General features: G+C 41.9%; 1 long non-coding RNA gene across 1 annotated transcript; it reads right to left on the reverse strand.

Annotated features, from left to right (window-relative positions):
* Window positions 1-261: 261 nt before the first annotated feature.
* LOC141078177 (uncharacterized) lies at window positions 262-19,927 on the reverse strand. The gene is made up of 3 exons (XR_012227696.1): window positions 19,835-19,927; window positions 6,739-6,870; window positions 262-364 (listed from the first exon to the last, which is right to left on the reverse strand). It is a non-coding gene; the product is annotated as an uncharacterized lncRNA (long non-coding RNA).
* Window positions 19,928-21,622: the final 1,695 nt, after the last annotated feature.

Here is a 21,622-nt window from a genome sequence, read left to right on the forward strand (position 1 = left end):
ATAATAAAGTTAATTACTCCAAATGAAAAATCATTTGCTAATAGAACCGATCTGTGCAACCACCTGCTTTAGAGTTCTTATTAAATAACTACCTGTGGCTCCCATGAGCATGACAGTAATCAGGACACAATAAAGTACCAGATCTATAACTATCAATAATCAAACGCCCATAAAGTGCATTGTGCTTTAAAAGTGACACATGAAGATAGAAATAGACATACCGGCTGGCTGGTGAGTGGGAATCCCCGGATGTCCCTCTGCCCCGACGCACGTTTCGCTTAGCTTCTTTGGGAAACATGTTGCACATGTCTTTTCAGTGCAATTGGAGGGTTTGCAGTATTGCAATAGGAGGCAAATAGATTAGCTGCAATTACATTTTTTTTAATTATACGAACTTGGTAAATTTAAATATCAAAACAATCAATCACATCTAGTTATCATAACAGAATGTGGATAAACATAAAACACAATGAGCCAAAAAATGCACCAAAATTGTGGCACATATTTCTGATGCAAAGTAAGACAACTACTAGGTGGTAAAAGAGTAAACCAAACAATCCTAAAATTTGACTGATTTATCAAACCGCATGAAACCGTATGATAAATTTGGTGCAGTTTAAGACTGTCTGGTTTAAGTTTGCACTAAGAATTACAGTTTTGATAAATTCACTCTAATGAGTTTTGTAGCTGTGGAATGTTTAACATCTGACACTACTAGGATAGTAACATATTATCTCTGTTGTTATAATTATGCTATTAAATTGTTCTGTGAATCATAATTCACTTTAATGCCTTGTTTATTGTATCATGAGGAATTTGCACCCACCTGGATAAGTTTATGATTTAATACAAATGGAGTAAATGTGCACAGTTGGTGGTTATTACTTGGATTAATGGAAGTCATTAAAGAGTTTATTGTAGATTTCATAGCGTGATGTAATCATCTTGGTTAATACATTAAGTACCATGTCATATTGTAGATTAAAGGAGAGTAGCAAATTTGAGAAACTTTTGATCCCTCTTCATTTAAAGCAAAACTGGTCCAAAAATTTATTAGAGAAATTTGAGTCACAATGTTTGTTAAAAGGAATGTTTCATATATTTCATTTCCACGTTGGTAATTTTTAAAGGATACCTGTCATGTCTGCAAATGTAACAGAAAGTGAAGCTGCTGCACATGCACTTTACATAACTCCTGCTACGGCATGCCTATACTGTGCAGAGACATTTCCGCAGACATACCCTGCTACAGCATTCACCAGAGACATTGCTAGGGGTTCAGCTTAGGGGAGGCGAAACATCTGAGTGAGCCCTAATCAGGTAACCCTGATTACAAATATGATGGTACACAATAACAGTGAGTACAAATAAATTTCTTCTTATGGAGTCGTTCACTTTTCCCGTCTTTTCCAACTGCCCCACAGCCAGGACTCGTCTATAGAGATTACAACAAAGACACATTTGACTTTTCACATTTCCAGCACTATCTCCATCTATTCACAACCTCCTCATCCTGATGTCACCCTAATTCTGAATTGTTGTCATTTGTGTCCCTATTACTGAACCTGCTGTTTAGCACAATAACAGCATTCCTCTTACTGACCTACATAATAATGCCACCATTGTGTCCATTACAAAGTAACTTGCCTCCTTCTTGCCCTCTAGATGGTAAAATTGCCCCCTAGAAAATATTAGTCCCTTGGGTAAGTGCCCTAGAAAACAGTGTTGGCATTTTGCTCCAGATACAAATAATGCCTCATGTGCACCTTTGATGATCACAGTACCTTGTGTACCCCTATACCAATAATACTTCTTAAGTGCCAACTTAACATTTAAAAAGTCCCCGCACTCCCTTCATGTACAACTCCCCTATACACATTATGATGGACACACAGCTCTTATTTACACAGTATGATGGACACACAGCTCCTCTATATACAATATGATTGTCTCACAGCTCTTCTACACACAGTATGATGGACCCACAGCTCCCCTATGCACAGAATAATGGATCCACAACTCCCCTATACACAGTATGATGAGCCCACAGCTCCCCTATACACAGTATGATGAGCCCACAGCTCCCATTACAAAGTATAATGTCCCCAACAGCTGCCCTAGACACAGTATGTTACACCAACAACTCCATTATGCACAGTATGATGGGTCCACAGCTTCTCTTTATACAGTATGATTCTCCTACAGCTCCGCTAAACACAATACGATACCCCCTTGCTTCCCTATACACAATATGGTGTCCTCACTGCTTCATCAAGACAGTATAATGGTCCTCACAGTAGCCCCCACACTGTATAATGGCCCCACATTAGCTCCCATGCTGTATCATTGCCCCACAGTAGCTCCCACTCTGTATAATGACCACACATTAGCTCTCACACTGTATAATTGCCTCATATTGGCTCCCAAGCTGTATAATTGGCCCGCATTGGCTCCCACATTGTATAATGACCACACATTAGCTCCCACACTGTATAGTGGCCCCAACATTAGCTCCCACACTGTATAATGTCCACATATTAGCTCTCACGCTGTATAATGGCCCCACTGTAGATCCCCATGTTGCATAATGGCCTCACATTAGCTCCCACTCTGTATAATGATCCCACATTAGCTCATACACTGCATAATGGCCCCATATTAGCTCCCACGCTGCATAATGGATCCACAGCAAGGCAATCTTCAATGATGGGAACCTAATCTAATATTACTCCTCTCATGGGCAGATAGCCTACATTTATATGGGTAGATTGGATTCTGCTGTTATTAAAAGCACCATAGGCTGATGGGTGGAGTGCTCGGCCAGAGAGACTATGTATACAAATATTAAAGACTGACCGTCACTTGCAAACAGAAAACTGGTGTGCACAGGTGCATACTAAGAATAGCCATCTCCATATATACAGAAATGAGGAAACACCAGCTCCACAAACTGTGATTGTTTTGCTCACATGAAATATATGGAGGACATACAGAGTCAGCAATACAACGTTACATGCATTTCTGGTGTCTGCACACCCTTAATCACAAAATCAAAAGAATCACAGTTTGTGGAGCTGGAGTTTCCTCATTTCCGCATTCCTCACGCCTTGACAGGGCTTCAGCCCTTCTTTGTGAAGCATAAATCATGATGCCCTATGAGTGTTGGCCACATGCCACCAATCATAGGAGATTTACAATGACAGGAATGGGGTCTTCTGCAGACCCCTGGCTGTCATAACAACCCATTGGTGCCCTGCGATCACGGAACAGGGGCATCTATGGGTGTGCCTTTTGGCACACTTCCACTAGGCGCATGTTATAAGCCACTTTCAAAGATTAACAGCGACATTTAATTTGTTAACAGCTGCAAGTGGATTGCAAATCCACCTACGGCTGTTACATGCACATGACAGCTGATAAGATCAGCTGTCATGTGCAGGAAAAAAGTGGGTTCAGCGCCGCAGTCCGCATCATATACATGGACATTACTAGCATATGACCATCAATATAGGGATAGGGAAGGTGTTAAATGAGTTAAAATATATAATATTAAATTTCCTGTAAAGATTAAAGAGCCTGTTATGTTGTACCAAATTTTTAATAGCTACGGCAACACCTATGCTTATAAAATGCTTTAATATGACTGCTAGATAGAATAACTAAACTTTTGTTGTTTAATTACCTAGCCACATGGCCCTAAAAAGATAATAACTTTTAAATTATATTTCATAATCTTATTTTGCTTCCGTCTCTCCCAAACACTCTTTTGTAGTGCTGCTTCACATAGCCATGCTCTTTTAGTAACTGCTTTCAACAGCTGCTCAGCCAGAATCTGTATTTTATATTCAAACAATCAATTTAGGAGAATAACCCCCTCTGAGTTTCTTTTCTATCTGCACTCTGCTCAGACAGCTGAATTCCTGTACTTTATTTGTAAAAAGAGAAGAGATCTCAGCTGAGCAGCAGTTGTAAGTAGCTCCTAAAGAAGCATGAACTGACCATGTCAGACAGGACTGCAGTATGATGTTTGAAAGAGAAGAAGCAAAATATGATCATGAAGTAAATCTAAAAAAAGTATACCTTTAGATTGCATAGATGATTATTAAATAATAATGAAAAAGTGTACTTGCTATTTAAATCCCTTGTAAATCACAAAAAATGCACCATTAGCAGCATTCATGAAAGTTAATTTAATGTTTCCTATGGGAAGTTAAGGTTTCTTGCAATAACCAATAATGTTGTAAATTTACTTTAAATCAAAGGTGTCTGCATGTATCTAAAACATACTACATCAATGTAACAGCTAAATATAAGACTTGGACCTCCCAATGCACCACTGGTCTCCACTCTCCACCTCACCCGAGTAATTTTGCATCATTACTACTGCCAAATTTCAAAATTTTTTAGGGATCGTTTACCATGTGTACCATCAAAGTTAGCATGCCAAATCTGAATAATGGCTGGTTTATATTAAAAGCTTAATGATTCTTTGGCCACATTTTACTAATTTCAATCCCTCCCTGAATGAAGTTCTAGATTTTGACCCAATCAATAAAACTTTTCAGATATTTAAGTTATGATTGATTTACGTAGACTGGAAATGTAATCTACACCTACTGTACATAATATATAAGTAACAATCCTATTTTATGATTTATATGTTTTAGATCCGGTAATGGCCAGATTTTTACATGATAATAAAAAGAATAATTTTACTGGAATTAGCATTGTAAATCACACGTATAAATGAAATCCACTTATGCTTCAATTACTATGTAGATATTATAGAAACTTCTTTTATGAGTTTTAAATGAACTGTACCCTAATGTGCCATATTCATTATTTTTGTGATGGTGGAGAGAGAACTTTATTGAAATTAGCTATTAAATGAATTTATTTCAATCTTTAATGCTGTGTTAGTTACATCCTAGAAGTATGCAAAAGAAGATTACTCAGACTCTAACATGTGTGACTATGAATCATTACAGGGTATGAAAACACACAGGAGAGCCAATTAATTTCTGGTAGATGACTTTAGCTGGGTTTCCTTATAATTATTACTTGCTTGGCTGATAAAAATGAAACACTGGAGTAATACAGCATTCTCAGGTGTTCACAGAGAAAACGGTCATATATATAGTTTGGACCAAAAGGGGTTATCCCTATGGGGGCTAAGAACTAACCGGCAGGCAGTTGCTAACTGCCTGCCTGCTCTGTCGTGCAATGATTTCTTCCAGCTTGGAGGAGTTTTCATGATTCTCTTCTACCTATGATTACCCTGCTTCCTCTGACGTCACTTGCACATAGCACCTCTTTTTTTTCTTCTCTGTCGATGGGGCATTACAGCCAACGTCATGTTGATCAGGGGCTTAAGCAGTGAATCAGTGAATTGGTGTCCACCAATCTTGCCAATATATACATGCTATCAGCACTGTACTTGTGTGTATGCTTAGATATTTGATTCCCTGCCTGTCTTATAGTTTCCTAATCTATTTTAATATATGAAATAAGTTATATTTTAATGTTAATTTATCCTAACAATATTGAATAGTAAACTGAATACATTATACAGTATGTACAAAAAAGTAGTTAAGTTATACAACTTTTCTCACCAAAAATAATAAGCCTTCATATTTAAAAAAAAAAAAAAAATGTAACCTCAAGATTCAAAATAACTACTTCCATAGAGAGTTAAAAGTTAAAATCCCTTTGGCCAGAAGCCAAGAGGAGATTGGGAGCTTACTGTGTTTTAACCCAGCTCAGTGCACAGCAGTGTGGGGTAAGCTGCCCTTAGTGCTGGCTGCAGGCAATAAGAATGTTATCATTTCAATCGACCCTAACCTATCCATGAAAGTGCTACTTTGCTTTTTTGCTTGACAGTTCAGATGCGGAACATTTTTGAAAGATAGAATGATGTCTAGAAGCTAATAAAGGCATACCCTAAAAGACTCACATCTCTACAAAATATTGACTTTCAGAGGGAGAATACTTATGCAAATCAAAGTTATCTGATTTTTGTCCTAATTAGTGATGAGCGAACATGCTCGCCACTACTTGTTACTCGCCCAAGTATCACGGTACTCAGTGTACTCGGCGAGCACCAATCATTTCCGGGATTACTCGGCGTGAACTCGGGTCTCCACCTAACTTTTTTGGCGGACTTCAGAGACCTAATCACGATGCAGGGATTGTCTCCTAGGCAATGAAACCCTGCAGCCATCTTTGTTGTGGTCGTGCAGTGACTGGCTGGTCGCACAGCATCATCAGGGGTATAAGAGACCGGACGCCGCCCTGCTCGGCGCATTCAGCTCCGGATTTAGATAGTGTATGGTGAGCTGCTGCCGATATAGGGTCAGAATTGGGGATTTATTAGTCAGTGTGGGGTCTACCATCGTAAACTACTCAAATTCAAATAAACCAACAGTCCTTCTAAAGACTAATTCCAGAGTATATAGGTTCCAGTGTTAGGTAGGCAGGGGAGTGTACATTGCTCTATACACATCAGTGCAAGGCCTGCAGGCACTGTATGTATATACATATCATTGCATACATCAAGAGGGTCCATTCCCTTCCTGTGTTCTGGTGCTGCTGCTGCTGCTACCTGTAGGGTATATTGGCCAAATATACCTAGTCCCAGGTGTAATTAGCTTTGAAATTTGTTTTGTGCTTTCTGATCCTTTTCTAGCCAATCATCTGGTAATGGATGAGGCACTTGTTCCTGAGAATATTGCCATGTACCTTCTCTTATGAGCAGCATCTTCACCTTGAATTTCCAGGACTGATAGTTCTGGTTAGTGAGGCTTGGCACTGAGAACTTGACAGGATTGCTGGCACTGGACATCTTCTCTGTTGCTCTGTGCTGCTTTTGCTCTGGGCAAGGGAAATCAAAATAGAAGACATGGTCATTTTGGATGATAATTCAGTAGATAAAGATTAATTAAAACTTAAGCCCCCTTCTCACATAGCGAGATCGCTAGCGAGATCGCTGAAGCGTCACCGATTTTGTGGCGCAACAGCGATCTCGCTACATGTGACACGCAGCGGCGATCGCCCCCCCCCCCCACTGGATATCGTTGATTGTGCTCGAATGTCCTGGGCCATTTTTCATAGTCGGCATCCTGCTGGCCAGCGCGCATCTCTGTGTTTAACGACGACGAGCGACCTCGTTGGCAATGCAGAACACAGGGACACAGGCGGGAATCGTCTGAAAAGCTGCTGTGTGACAAGGTGCCAATGACCAACGAGGTCGTTACACGGATAGCCGGATCGTTGCTGCATCGCTGAAGAGATCTGCCTGTTTGGCAGCTTACTAGCGACCATTTAGCGACGCACCAGCGATCGTTACCAGGTCGTATCGTTGTCGGGATTGCTGGTGCGTCTCTAAGTGAAACGGGACCCTTAGATTTATTATGAAGAATAATTGGAATGGCTTCAGATGTTTAACAGTAATCAAAAGTCTGCCACCTTTTTTAGGCACAGCAAGAAAGAAGGGAGATCTAAATTAATCTGACAAAGGGAAGGAATCCACAACAGCACATTCAGGATTTGACAGAGACATCAAGGACCTTAGAAAAAGAGCTGGGAAAAGTGCATGAGGTAATGAAGACATTGTTTGCAGGAGCTAAACTTAGGCTATGTGCACACGTATGCAGAAAATTTCTGCATGAAAACCGGACTCCTTTCCAGAAAACGCGCATTTTTTTCCGCGCGTTTTCTGCGCGGTTGTTGTGCAAAAAATGCGTGTTTTTTTCCGGGGCGGACCCAGTCTCATAGAAAATAGTTAGAAATGCGGAATTTTCCTCAAAATTAATGAGCATGCTGCGTTTTTACCGCGATGCGTTTTTTCGCGGAAAAAAACGCATCAATATGCAAAGAAAGTGCAGAATTCATTAAAATGAATTGGATGCTTCTTTTAAGCATTTTTTAAGCATTTTTGCTGGTAAAAACACTTAAAAAATGCGAAAAAACGCTTACGTGTGCACACACCCTAAAAGACTTTTCAGAGTTTGGGAAAGAGGAGGAGTTTCTAAAGGGGATTACACTATTGCAAGTGGGGGTAAAAAAAGATATGGCAATGATCAACTCATCCAAAAATGACGTTTTTGTGGTCCTACATATGCCCATAAAACGATAGTACTTGGAGTACTATATTCCAGATATTTAGCAAGCATTAACTTGCATAGTAACTTAATAACTTAATAATATAGGGCAAACTATGAACAAAATTTTATAATACCACATTACATTGCTAATTAATTTTATATAGGTCCTAATAAAAGTTAAATTTTAATGACCTGTTAGAGAGGGGCTTTTCCAGTTGTGTTCGCCCCTTAATTTAGGTCATCGGTCTGCAATCGTGATTTCTAAATTATAATCTGTATGAATGATTTAGTAAATAATGCAAGGTGAAATACAGTTTCCTATTTTACGAATCGTATTGGATCTGGGAAAAATTAATGACTTACTGATGGTAATTTGTATATGATCCATTTTTGTGCACCCATTGATTTATAAAGGACGAATCAAGTCCAGAATACAGATCAAAGTAGTGTGATCTTTTTTTACACACAGAACATCGGTTCATATGTAAAAACTTTCACGTCAACTACCACATTAACATGGATTGGTCAATATGCTGTTGATCTTAAAGTTGGTATACATACTGGTGTCCTTAATTCGGGACCCGGTCCTTTTGTCTGCCCTTATTCACACACTGAGGTCAGCTTTGACACATGGTAAGGTTTTTAATATTAGACAGTGTAGGACCGTCTCAATCAGGGTCACCTTGGCAACGGTGAGATGGCTTTCATGCTATTTTTGATCAAAAATCGCATTACTAAGAACCCTGTGTTATTTAAACGCACTTTTGCTTTTTACTTATTTAGTTATAACAGGGTTTATGTTCATTTTGCTTCTTCTAGGTTTTTTCAATGTTTTATGGCCAAAGTGAACATGCGTTTATATGCTGCATGTATATCAACTTTAACTAAGCTCAATTTTTGTGTTTTTTCTTTTGTATTTTTGCATTCTGTGCAAGTCGGGGTGTGGCCTCACCCTCTTGAGCTGTAAATTACATTTTAAAGCCTCCCCAGGCTGGTGTTCTTAGGTCGGGACCAAGTCCTTTTGTCTGTCCTTATTCGCACACTGAGGTCAAGCTTGACACATGGTAAGGCTTTTAATATTAGACAGTGTAGGACCATCTCGATCAGGGTCACATTGGCGATGGTGAGATGACTTTCATGCTATTTTTGATCAAAAACCATGGCGGCTTCTTCTTCTGCAGCTCAAATTGTCACAGCTGCCAGAAAGTCTACCCTGCCTGCAGCTTATACCCCTGGAGCTAATATCCACTTATCGGCTCCTTTACAATTCAGCAGAAACCATAAACAATGCTGTGGATTCCTGAACTAGTGCACTATGCACTATGCACTTTTGACCCATCAGTTCTTGACTGATCGGGTTAAAGTGAGATTCCTGATGTCCCACCTGGCAGGAGAAGCCCTTCCATGGATCAACTCCTTGTGGGAGAGAGGGTATCCTGTGACAATGGACCTACAGGCCTTCCTGGTGGCCTTCCATAAGGTCTTTGACAAACTTGGTAATGCTTCTGCTACTGCATCTTCCCTGCTCAGATTACATCAGGGAGAATTGTCCATCAGTCAGTGTGCTATCCGATACCACTCCTTGTCTTCTGATGGTAGCTTTCGTAGCCACCTTCTGGGAGGGATTATCTGGAAGGATCAAGGACGAGTTGGCTGGATGGGACATCCTGGTATCTGTAGATGAATTAATCTCCCTAGCAATCCGTATCGACCTCCGGTTTCAAGAGTGGACCAAAGTGGTGACGCGTGAAGGAAAACTGGCACGTCTGGCTCTGTCTTTCCAAAGGCCTCTCTTTCCATAGCCTTCTCTTACCACTGTTCTGGTGGAACCCATGTAATTCGATCGAGTTAGGCTGGCAGAGCGGCAGCCAGAGAGTGGTCGTGCCAAGGGAGCATGCTTCGGCTGCAGCAGCACGGAGCACTTTTTCATGACTTTCCTTAGTGTTCTAAACTCCTAAATCTAAGGCCTGTGGGAAAAACATCCCTAGGTGTGACAAGACTCTTCACCACTGTCTGTGAATGTTACTATGTACTGTGGAGGCATCCAATTCAAGGAGACAGCCTTTCTGCACTAGAGTTCAGTGGGAAATTTCATGCAACGGACCATGATGGATCGGTATGAAATTCTCTTTCTATGTCTTCTGAATTCACTTAAAGTGTCATCCATTGAAGGAAAGGACCCACCTGAACTCGTTCAAGTCATCACTGAACCTGTTGTACTAAAGATAGGAGCATTCCATTTGGAGAAAATTGCTTTCTATGTGCCGGCTGATATTTTTCACCCCCTTCTCTTAGGTCTTCCATGGCTGAAATCTCATGAGCCAGTCTTAGATTGGAAGTCCGGTGAGGTGCTTCGATGAGGAGAGTCATGTCTGGTTCTAGTGCTAATCCTCTCCGGCAAGCGATTGTTCCAATGGACCATGTCCTGAAAACCTCCTATCTGAAGGATGTACCTTGGGTGAAACCAATGTGATGATTGGCCCTGAAAGGGTATCCTCTAGTTCCAGGTGGTTCCAGGCTGACAGGGTCAAGGCAGAAGCATCTTCTGAGTTTCTCCTATCAACTGACAAGGAGTTGTCTCAGTTCATCTCCGTTTCTTCCAAGTGGACAGCTATTAATAATAATAATTTTTATTTATATAGCGCCAACATATTCCGCAGCACTTTACAATTAAGTGGGGACATGTACAGACAATAAATTCAATACAAGTTAAGACTAGAGTTGAACGACTTTGGTCGGATCGGGTTTCGTGAAACCCGAATGAAAGAAAATTTGAGTCGGATGAAACTGGTCCGACTAGGGCAAAAAAAGTCGGAGTTTCGTCCGAAACCCAACCCCAAGTCAATGGTGAATAAAAGTCTGCATTGAGTGTATGAATGTCATCTGCTCAATGCCGACTTTTATTTCCCATTGACTTGCATTGGGGTCGGGTTTCGGACGAAACGCCGACTTTTTTTGCCCTAATCGGACCAGTTTCATCCGACTCAAATTTTGCTTCATTTGGGTTTCACGAAACCCGATCCGACCAAAGTCGCTCAACTCTAGTTAAGACAATTTAAACAGTGACATTAGGAGTGAGGTCCCTGCTCGCAAGCTTACAATCTACAAGGAAATGGGGGGGGGACACAGTAGGTGAAAAGTGCTTGTTGATTCAGGTCTGGCAATTATAATAAATAGGGATTTTCATATAAAGCTGCATGATCCGGTCATCAGCCCGTGTGCTTAAGTGCAATAGTCAAGTATCAAGTGCAGTTATAGTGTGCATGGAGAGTGTGGAGACAGATGAATAGTAAAGTGCAGATTCAGAATAATATTTGGAAGGAGGGAACAGGGCAAAGTTAGTTTACTGAGTAGTTGATGTGGTAGGCTTGTTTGAAGAGATGGGTTTTCAAAGCACGCTTGAATAGGTCGGGGCTAGGTATCAGTCTGATCGTCTGGGGAAGTGCATTCCAGAGAGCTGGCGCAGCACGAGAGAAGTCTTGGAGACGGAGGTGCGAGGTTTGGATTACGGGGGATGTTAGTCTTAGGTAATTTGTAGAATGGAGGGCACGTGTAGGGCGATAGACAGAGATGAGAGAGGAGATATAAGGTGGTGCAGAACTGTGGAGAGCTTTGTGGGTGAGAAAGATGAGTTTAAACTGGACCCTGTAGCTAATAGGTAGCCAGTGTAATGACTGGCACAAGATGGAGGCATCGGTGAAGCGGCTGGACAGAAATATGACCCTGGCTGCCGCATTCAAGATGGATTGGAGAGGAGAAAGTTTGGTAAGAGGGAGACCAATCAGAAGAGAGTTGCAATAGTCCAGACGAGAATGAATAAGAGTGACAATAAGAGTCTTAGCAGTTTCAAAGGTGAGAAAAGGTCGGATTCTGGAGATGTTTTTAAGATGCAGGTGACAAGAGTGAGTGAGTGATCGGATTTAGGGAGTAAAGGAAAGTTCGGTGTCAAATATGACACCAAGACAGCAGGAATGCTGCTTGGGAGTTATGGTTGAACCCTTCAGGGTTATTTTGATGTTAGGTAGAGTGAGGTTAGTAGAGGGGAGAAACACAAGAAGTTCAGCTTTTGAGAGATTTAGTTTCAGATAGAGACAGAACATGATATTAGAGACAGCAGACAGACAATCCTTCGTATTTTGAATTAGGGTAGGGGTGATATCAGGGGAAGAAGTGTATAATTGTGTGTCATTGGCATAGAGATGATACTGGAACCCAAATCTGCTGATTGTTTGTCCAATAGGGGCAGTGTATAGAGAAGAGAAGGGGGCTTAGGACTGAGCCCTGTGGGACCCCGATAGTAAGGGGATGAGGAGAGGAAGAGGAGCCGGCAAAAGATACAGTGAAGGAGCTGTCAGAGAGGTAGAAGGAGAACCACGAGAGAGCTGTGTCCTTGAGGCCTATAGAGCGGACCATAGTGAGGAGGAGCTGGTGATCCACAGTGTCAAATGCGGCAGAGAGATCCAGGAGAATCAGCAGGGAGCAATGACCTTTCGATTTAGCTGTTATTAGATCATTAGAGACTTTAGTGAGGGCAGTTTCAGTGGAGTGTAAATAGCGGAAACCAGATTGTAAGGGGTCGAGAAGAGAGTTATCTGAGAGATAGTGGATTAGATGGGAGTGGACCAAGCGTTCCAGGAGTTTAGAGATGAAGGAAAGGTTAGAGACAGGTCTGTAGTTAGTAGTGCAGTTCTGGTCCAGGGATGGCTTTTTAAGTAAAGGGGTTATGATGGCATGTTTAAATGAGGAGGGAAATATACCTGAAGAAAGAGAGAGGTTAAATATTTTAGTTTTAGTTTAGGTTTTAGTTTAGTTAGGTGAGTGTTGACCACTGATGAGAGAGACTGCAGGAGATGTGAAGGAATGGGGTCACTGTTGCAGGTTGTAGGCCGAGCAGAAGCGAGGAGCTTGGAAACTTTTTCTTCTGAAACAGGCTCAAAGATGTCTAGTGAGCTTGAGGTGCGGCAGGGAAGAGGATCCAGCCAGGCACTGAGGAGATTGGGCGAAGATATCCCGATGGATGTGGTTGATTTTTTCTAGGAAATAAGTGGCCAGATCCTCACCGCTGAGGTTGGTGATGTGGGCATGTACTTTAGGTTTCAGGAGCGAGTTTAAGGTTTCAAAAAGTCATTTTGGGTTGTTGGATAGTGAGGTGATGAGGGTGGTGAAGTAAGATTGACCAGATGAAGGGCAGAGTTATAGGTTTTGAGCATGAACTTATAGTGGATGAAGTCTTCTGCTAAGAGAGATTTTATCCACTGCCTCTCTGCAAACCTTGAGCAGTGCTGAAGAAAGCGTGTTTGCATTGTGTGCCAGGGCTGCCGTTGCTGAACTAAAAGAGACTCAGCAAGTTAAAGTCCCTGTTACTAAATCTGCTCTGTTCTGCTCCGAGAACGTACAGCCGGTGAGAGGCACCATGACCAAGAAGAAGGTGGGAAATGTAACCTTTCTTCTAGAGGCTTGAAGAGAACGTGGTCCTGATGAGAGGTCGTGAGAGTTCAGAAAGAAGAACATGGCTTCATCTTCTCTGCAAGGAGTCATCGAGGGCTTGAAGAAGAAGGCCGTCCTGTCTGCACAGTCTGAAACTGTCTCAACTGGCCATCCAGTCCTGTCTAGGAATTTGATTAACGGCTTAGACCCTTGGAGTCAGTTGTTACTGTTGGAAGCAGACCTGGAGTGCCACCTGGCAGCAATGTGCCGCACAAGCCTGACCTCTCCACTAGAGGCTCCAGTGACCAACATGGTAGCTGCTTAGTCACACCCCTCCAGGATAAGTTCGGTTCATGGCACACTCGGTCCACAAACCACGTGTGCTACCTGCGCGCGTGTCAGTCTCATTGTACACCACATATTAGATGGCTTACTTTGAGCCACAACTGGGCTGCAAAATGTTGTCACAATTTTGGCAACACTTTCCCTGATATATTAAAGCAATTTTGCCAGGATTCTAGCATAAATTACTTTGAATTTTTTTTTTTGCCTTTTGGCATTTTTGCACGTAATGAGCAGAGCAGGGGTTGTACGAGGGCATGGTGAGGGCTTGATGCCACAGCTTGTCTTATTATGACGAGCTGTGGTATTCCCTATGCCAGAAATCTTACTCCAATTAGTGACTGGAGTAAGATTTTTTTGGCATGAGACACAGAAGCACATGCCATTTGTCAGATTTTCCTGATTCATTAAGAGATATGCCTTTTAAGAAATCATGAGCCTCTGACTCCTACATATTCCCACCATCAAGATTGCCAGGAAAATCACTGGACTTGACGAATGTGCTCTAAAAATATATGATTAAAGTGGTGTATCCATTTTGATTATGAGTAATTTTGGGCAGTTAGCTTAAATCTGCAATAATGTTAAGATGCTAAGCAGAATTGGTTCAGAGCGTAACAAGAGGTAGGGTTTCAAGTCTTGCTTGTGCAAAATGTTGCTTTTTCCATGATAAAGGATAGCAGGTAATACAGATGTCAAAGCAATTCTTCCTTAAGTGATAGTTTCAAGTTCTTTACAATTAGTCACATTTGACCAATATTTTTCCTCCTATATAATGTGGGACACAGCTGCAAAGAGTTGCCATGTGAAGCTATAAGTACATGAATGTATGCTTGATGGCTGCTTCAACCACTGTAGCCTATTTTACGTTATGCACAAGCAAGTGTCCCTCTACATCAGAGATATTGGAATTTCTTGGAAATAGAATAGTAGGGTCCCTGAAGTGTCATGTGTTTTCTCCCTGATAGGAAGCAAACTCATATTCTGCAGATTGCTAATATTTTTTTTTTGACCTGGTGAAGTGAACATCAAATCTCATTTGGACAGAAATGCAGCAGCAAAGACTTGCTCCACTTTATAATAATACTATGGTAACTTTGCATCCAAGAAAAAAAAAGAGAAAAAAAAAATCTATTTATAGTCAGGTGTTCATGACTGCAGGGAAACCTCTGCACAAACAGAAAACATCCTCAGGTCAATGTTGTACTGAGAGCAAAAATAAAAAGTGATATGGTAATTAACAGCTATGAATTCAGTGCAGTATTAAAAATGTTAAAGTATAGTTTAGCTATATAACGGCTCAGAGAAAACCCAAGAAAAAAAACAAAAATGAGCATATACCCGGTAGGAAGTAAATAAGCAAATAGTAAAAGTACATGTAAATAACGTAGATACTTGGTTAACACTATTAATTAGTCATTTCATCTATATAGCTTCCCTTAGATGGGTGTCTTGAACAGTTGGGCATGTGTCCTGCTCTGCCCTTATCTATATTGATGCCAGCTGATACTAGGAACAGGATAGGACTGTCTCGATTGGGTACACCTTGTCGCGATGGGGTGGCTTTTAAGCGTTTTTGATCAAAAACTAAGTGCTCTATGTTATTTACATGTACTCTTACTATGTCCGGCCTCTAGATCTTAACAGCTCATTTACATAAAAAGAAAAACTCAGTCAATAGTCTAATATGTATGTATGCCTTAACAGATGCCAGCACCATCTTGATGGCTGGAAGGTAGCATCTGCAAGGAGATTATAACTTTATTTTCTCCCTGTAGTTTTGTAGGTACGTGTGCTGACTGGGGGGGTGGTCCTTTTTCCGCCGCAGACAGACTTGAGACAGACACTGATGTGCATTCAACAGGTCCTCTTTATTGGCCGTCTTCTCGATGACCACAGCACCACACGGCAGCTGCACGACAACTTCCACACACAGGCCCGGGTACCCTTCACTTTCTTCCTTTTCCTAATTGACGTCCCTTATGGCTCTTTCACTGTGGCTGCCCTAGGCCTACCACCACAGCGCTTCACCAGTCCGAGTCCATCCGTCTGGTACCCCCGGGCTTCCTCTGTCTTGCGGCTCTCCTGTCAGGGCCACCCCCCTGACGTCTCTCTCCTCACTCCCTTCCGGAGCTTCCTCTTCTGTCCATCTCTCCCTTCTGTCTTCTCTCCTCCTGAGCTCCTCTCCCTGGACTGGCTTCCTTCTGGAACTCTCTACCCCTTATTATATTCCCCTCCCTTGGAATTCCCCTCTAGAGCTCCTGTAACCCCGTCCCTCCATGACTCTGCGGTTTCATAGCCTTAAGCTGATGTTAAGCCCTTTCCTCACTGCTCCCTGCTTCCATCTTGTGGCCAAACTACAGTACAACACCGACTTCTTTTCCTGCTGTCCTTGGTTTCCCCTAGTAGCCAAACCCGGTACTTCACCATCCTCTACTGTCTCCAGCTGTCTCCCACATTCATATACAGCTGTCCACGTCAAGCACATTGTACATTTACCTTCCTGCTGCAGACAGGTCCATAGGTCAGTCCACTTCCCCTACAGTTTCTCTTCCAGTAAAGCAGCCTACCTTGATTTAAAAGGAATCAGTCACCATCCTTACCTGATCTAAGAGCGGTATGATACAGGGGCAGAGACCCAAATTTCATTGTACTGGGTGCAGCAGTTGTGATAAAAAGTTTTCTCTGCTGCAAATTTAGAAGCACTGAGAATGCTGAGCCTTGTGTAACCCTGTCCACATAACTTATTAGTAGCTTTCTGAGTACAATATACAGTATATTGAACGAAAGTAGCTAATTAGTGGTTGGGGTGGGGTTACACAGAGCAGGAGGACTTTGCGTCACAGATGCGCTGCAGAACCAACTGACAAAGTGCAATGAACAGTGACTGTATCTCCACCTGACATCTGTATGACTGAAATAAAGTTTAATTTCTCCAGGTGATGCACTTTCAGTAAAGTGGCTGTACACCTTCATAATGCTATTAACCTGCAGATTAGCAATGCCTCTGTAAATAAATTGATCAGGCTCCCTTCATATAATCTTGGGTGTCCATAGATTATTACCACTGTCCTTGCTTCTGCACAGTGTGTTCAGCCATTGTATGGGCACTGACTTCAATTTTCTCCTTCGTGGATGGGAAATGCCTGCTGAGAAGGAAGTAGTCTCTTTGTCCCTCATGTAAACCCTTGTTTGTATTTTTGGTTGATTCCATATTTTTTCTGGATTTGTTAGGTGTGGATGGCAGTCCTTGAAAAAGGACTGCTGTATAAATGTCCAAAATGTATGTTGAACCAAAATGTGGCATTGGAAATGGAAGGGTATCATGAGAGAAAATATTATTCATGTCATATCGTGGCAAAAAATGTTTGAGATGTTAACAGTACCACCTCTGGCAATTTTGGCAGCAACCGTCCCAACAGTAGTTTTATGAAATGCAAGTCACAATTGGCCGACTTTGCCTCTGGCAAGCAACTCAGTGGGGAGGAAGGGGAGGGCATAATTAGATATATGTCACATCACTCTGGAGCCAGAGAAGATAGAGGACCCAATTCTAATGCCAAGCTGTGTTGCTGGCTCTGCAAACCATGGTGTTAGGGGCACTGCTAGTGGTAGTAGCACTCTGAACCATGGCAAATCTACTAGGCAGGAAAAGCAAACAGCTAAGGCTATTTCCTATACAAAGGCAATTGTCAGCTGAATCTGGGATGATAATGATGATTATTCTGTAGTAAATAAAACCTGAGAATCAGACAGAGGTGTTGAAAAAGTGATGTCATCATTAAATGAGAGTGTTTACCTTGGCCCTACAATGTGCAGGTGAAGATCCTCTGGGGAAAAACCTGCTACTTATATGGTCATATCTGTAGCAGGAGCAGGAGATGCCTACTGTTGGTGGAGATGGCTCAACAGCACCTGTTCCCCGGCGCCGGGTGCTGAAGACCGCTCTCACCATTCTCCCTTGCTCTGCTGGTGATCGGTGCAAGCAGGGGAGAATGATGAGAGCAATATTCAAGTGATATCAATGAGAGCAGGCGGCAGCTGATGGGACTATTACTCCCATTAGCCTACACCTGCTGCAGCTAATAACAGTGAGAGCAGGAGCGGCTGATGGGCCTTCAAGGTCAGAGAGGTTAAGATTGGTGACCACTGCTGTAGATAATAGATAGATCTGTAGGAAATAAATAGATAGGAAATAGATAAAAATATACTTAGATGAAAAAGATACATAGATAATAGACAGATAAAAAGATAGATACCGTATATACTCGAGTATAAGCTGACCCAAGTATAAGCCGAGGCACCTAATTTTGCCACGGAAAGCTGGGTAAGCTTATTGACTCCAGTATATGCCGGGTATGCATTGTCCCTCAACCCTGTCCTGGTGTGCATTGCTCCCCTGTCCCTGTCATTGTATGCATGGATCCCCCGTCCCTGTCATTGTATGCATGGATCCCCGTCCCTATCATTGTATGCATGACTCCCCTGTCCTTGTATGCGTGGCTCCCCCGTCCCTGTCCTGGTATGCGTGGCTCCCCCTGTAGCTGTCCTTGTATGAGTGGCTCCCCCGTCCTGTCCTGGTATGCGTGGTTTCCCCCGTTGCTGTCTTTGTGTGCGTGGCTCTCTCATCTCTGTCCTTGTATGCATGGCTCCCCTATCCCTGTATGCGCGGCTCCACTGTCCCTGTCCTGGTATGCGTGGCTCCCCCATCCTTTCCTGGTATGCTTGGCTCCCCCTGTCACTGTCCTGGTATGCATGGCTTCCTCCTCCCGTCCTGGTATGCATGCTTCATATTACAAAAAAAAAAAAACATCCAACTCACCCTCCAGTGTGTCCTTGCAGCATCTAGATGGTGCCAGCTTCCAGCAGTTCTTCCTGTGCTGAGCGATAACATGGCCCTGTTCATTAAGGTAATGAATATTCCCTGCACGCCTATGGGAGTGGAGACGCGTGCATATTCATTACATTAATGAGCAGTGCCATGTGATCGCTCTGCACAGGAAGAGTTGCTGGAAGCCGACACCAATGAGATGCTGTGAGGGCATGCTGGAGGAGGGTGAGTAGGATGTATTCTGGAAGCCAGCAGCTGTGACTGCAGCTGTCACTATGCGCGCTATAAGAGAAATGAATTCATTTCTCTTTATCAGCGGCACAGGCTTTAGCTGCAGCCGCTGGCTTCTGCCTCTGTGACCCACTGCTCCACCGCTCCCCCCCCCCCGCCAACTTTCTGGGACAATGACTCGTGTATAAGCCGAGGGGAGCATTTTCAGCACAAAAAATGGGCTGAAAATCTTGGCTTATACATGAGTATATATGGTATATAGATAATAGATTAGATACATAGATATATAGAGATGATAGATTATAGATAAATAGATAGATAACATATATATAGATAATAGACAGACAGATAGAAACCCTCCAAGTGTTACACACCTATTTTCATAGCACTTAGAGGTTAAGTAGTAATGCAAATAAATTTGTAGAGAAAAAACATTTTAGTTTAAAATTCTGCAAAGCCTTAAAATCTAAATTTCAAACAGTTTGATCGTCTCTATTCCTAAATACTTAAAATTACCAAATCAGTTTTCCTAGGGAAGTAATCACTACAGAATTTATATGGCCCCAGCCTTGTTACTATGCCAGAAACTTATTTTAGAATGTTAGGGCAGGTGCCTCTGATTATTATGTGTAGTAGTAAGATTTATTCCTGGGCACTGGTGATACCTATACAATTTGTAGTGATTCAGAATGACAAAGTGAACAGCAGTGTGAGCAGGGTTTATCAGCAAGTCTGAGTGACATCTTCTTACCTCAGCACTTCTAATACTGATATCAGATCACACAAAAACGATGGACAGAAGTGTGACGTGAGCAGCATTTTCTTACCTCAGCACTCTTCATACCTCCAGTATTACATCAGACAAACAGGGTAGACAGCAGTGCGAGCAACTTCTTCTTACCTCAGTATCCCTGGTATGTCCAACATTAGATCAGACAGACGGGATGTACAGCAGTGTGATCGGCCTCTTCTTACCTCAGTATCCTTGATATCTATAATATTAGATCAGACAGACAGGGTGGACAGCAGTGTGAGTAGTCTCTTCTTACCTCACCATACCTGGCATCCCCAGTATTAGATTTGAAAGACAGTATTAGCAACTTCCTAAAATCCCATAAGCTTCCCCAAAATGTCAGCAGGCAGCCAGAGTATTATCATTTCCGGATTTATCATGATTTTGTCTGTTTGAAATACTACTGGGCTATGATACCCATGAAAAAATAAAACTGACTAGAATAGATCATGATCTCTTTTTGATAAATTGAAAACCATCCATAACATCTGTCAAGGATCCTTTTAAATAGAAAGCCATGTTTCTGGTGTAAATAGAACCCAAGTGTTTGACTTTGTAAAATGAAGCAGTGAATTTGGATTCTGTATGAAAACCATAGCTACAAATCCTTATAATGATATAATATAAATGTATCAGCAAGGATTGTGGGGGCCTATTTAAGATTAAAAAAAAAAGATTTAGGCTATGTGCGCACGTTGCGGATTTGCTTCTTCTCTTGGCAGAAAACGCAGTGGAAATTCTGTGCGTTTTTTGTGCGGATTTTATGCATTTTTTATATGGATTTACATGCGGATTTGTTTGAGGATTTGTAATCTAAATAAAGATTTATTGTTAAAATAAAAGTGATGCCATTTCTATGTCCAAACTCCATAGGATAGGACTCCATTGTTGATGTGCTTCAGATGGGCACTATTCTATATTCTCCGCCCACACACTCTTCCTCCTTCTGACATCGTTTCCTTTGACAAATTTTCAGCGTCTTTGGATCCAAATCCGCAGCAAATCCCCAGGAAATCTGCAAACATTTTTACACCTGCGATTTTGCTGCAGATTTGAGTGTCTCAATGGAAGTCAATGGGTGCAGAATCTCTGCAGATCTGCAAAAAGAATTGACATGCTGTGGAAAATAAAACGCTGCAAATAAGGACGGAAATTTCCGGATCATGTGCACAACACTCGGGATTCTCATTGATTAACCTTGTTTTAGTAATCCTTTACGTTTTTGGAGCATTTCCACGCAGAAAAAAACGCTGCTGAAATGCAACAAATGTGCACATAGCCTAAGGATGACAGGATATACTTAAATGAGTTCTCCGGAGAGCAATAGTTGGAACCTACCTAAAGGTGTTAACTTATTCATTGCTGGGGTCTGAACATTGAAATCCACACAAATGGGAGAACGGGGAGTTTTTAGCCATATTAGAATTGAGCAGTAGTGCACATGCCCAACCTTCAATAACTTTATTTTCTGTGGGGCTGCTGGAAAAATGCTTAGCGATGTGCCTGACATCTCCATAGGGAATGAATGGAATGGCGGGAATGCGTAATGCCATTCCATTCTGATCGGATAAAAGTTCCCTGTTCTAACAATCAGTGCAAAACTCAATGCTTGGACCCCATTGATCAATAAGTTATCTTATCACCTATCCCATGGATAGGTAATAGCTTGTTTTCAATGGAGACCCCTTTTAAAGAGAATTTCTCTATTAATCTTCAATCAAACTGGTAGAGGAATTCCAAAGATACAGTAAATTTCCCATAACATAGCCAAGTTCTTGAAAAAGGTATTCTGAAAGAGTAGTTTTAATCAATATAACTAATATTACGCAGCTTTTTTCTCCTGTAATGATAGCATTTCTTATTTCAATTCCCATGATTCCTTGCTGGTCATCAGCG

The sequence above is a fragment of the Dendrobates tinctorius genome, unplaced genomic scaffold (genome assembly GCF_039654945.1).
Source record: "Dendrobates tinctorius isolate UK_male_01 unplaced genomic scaffold, ASM3965494v1 ptg000016l, whole genome shotgun sequence".
In the NCBI taxonomy this organism is placed as follows: Eukaryota; Metazoa; Chordata; class Amphibia; order Anura; family Dendrobatidae; genus Dendrobates; species Dendrobates tinctorius.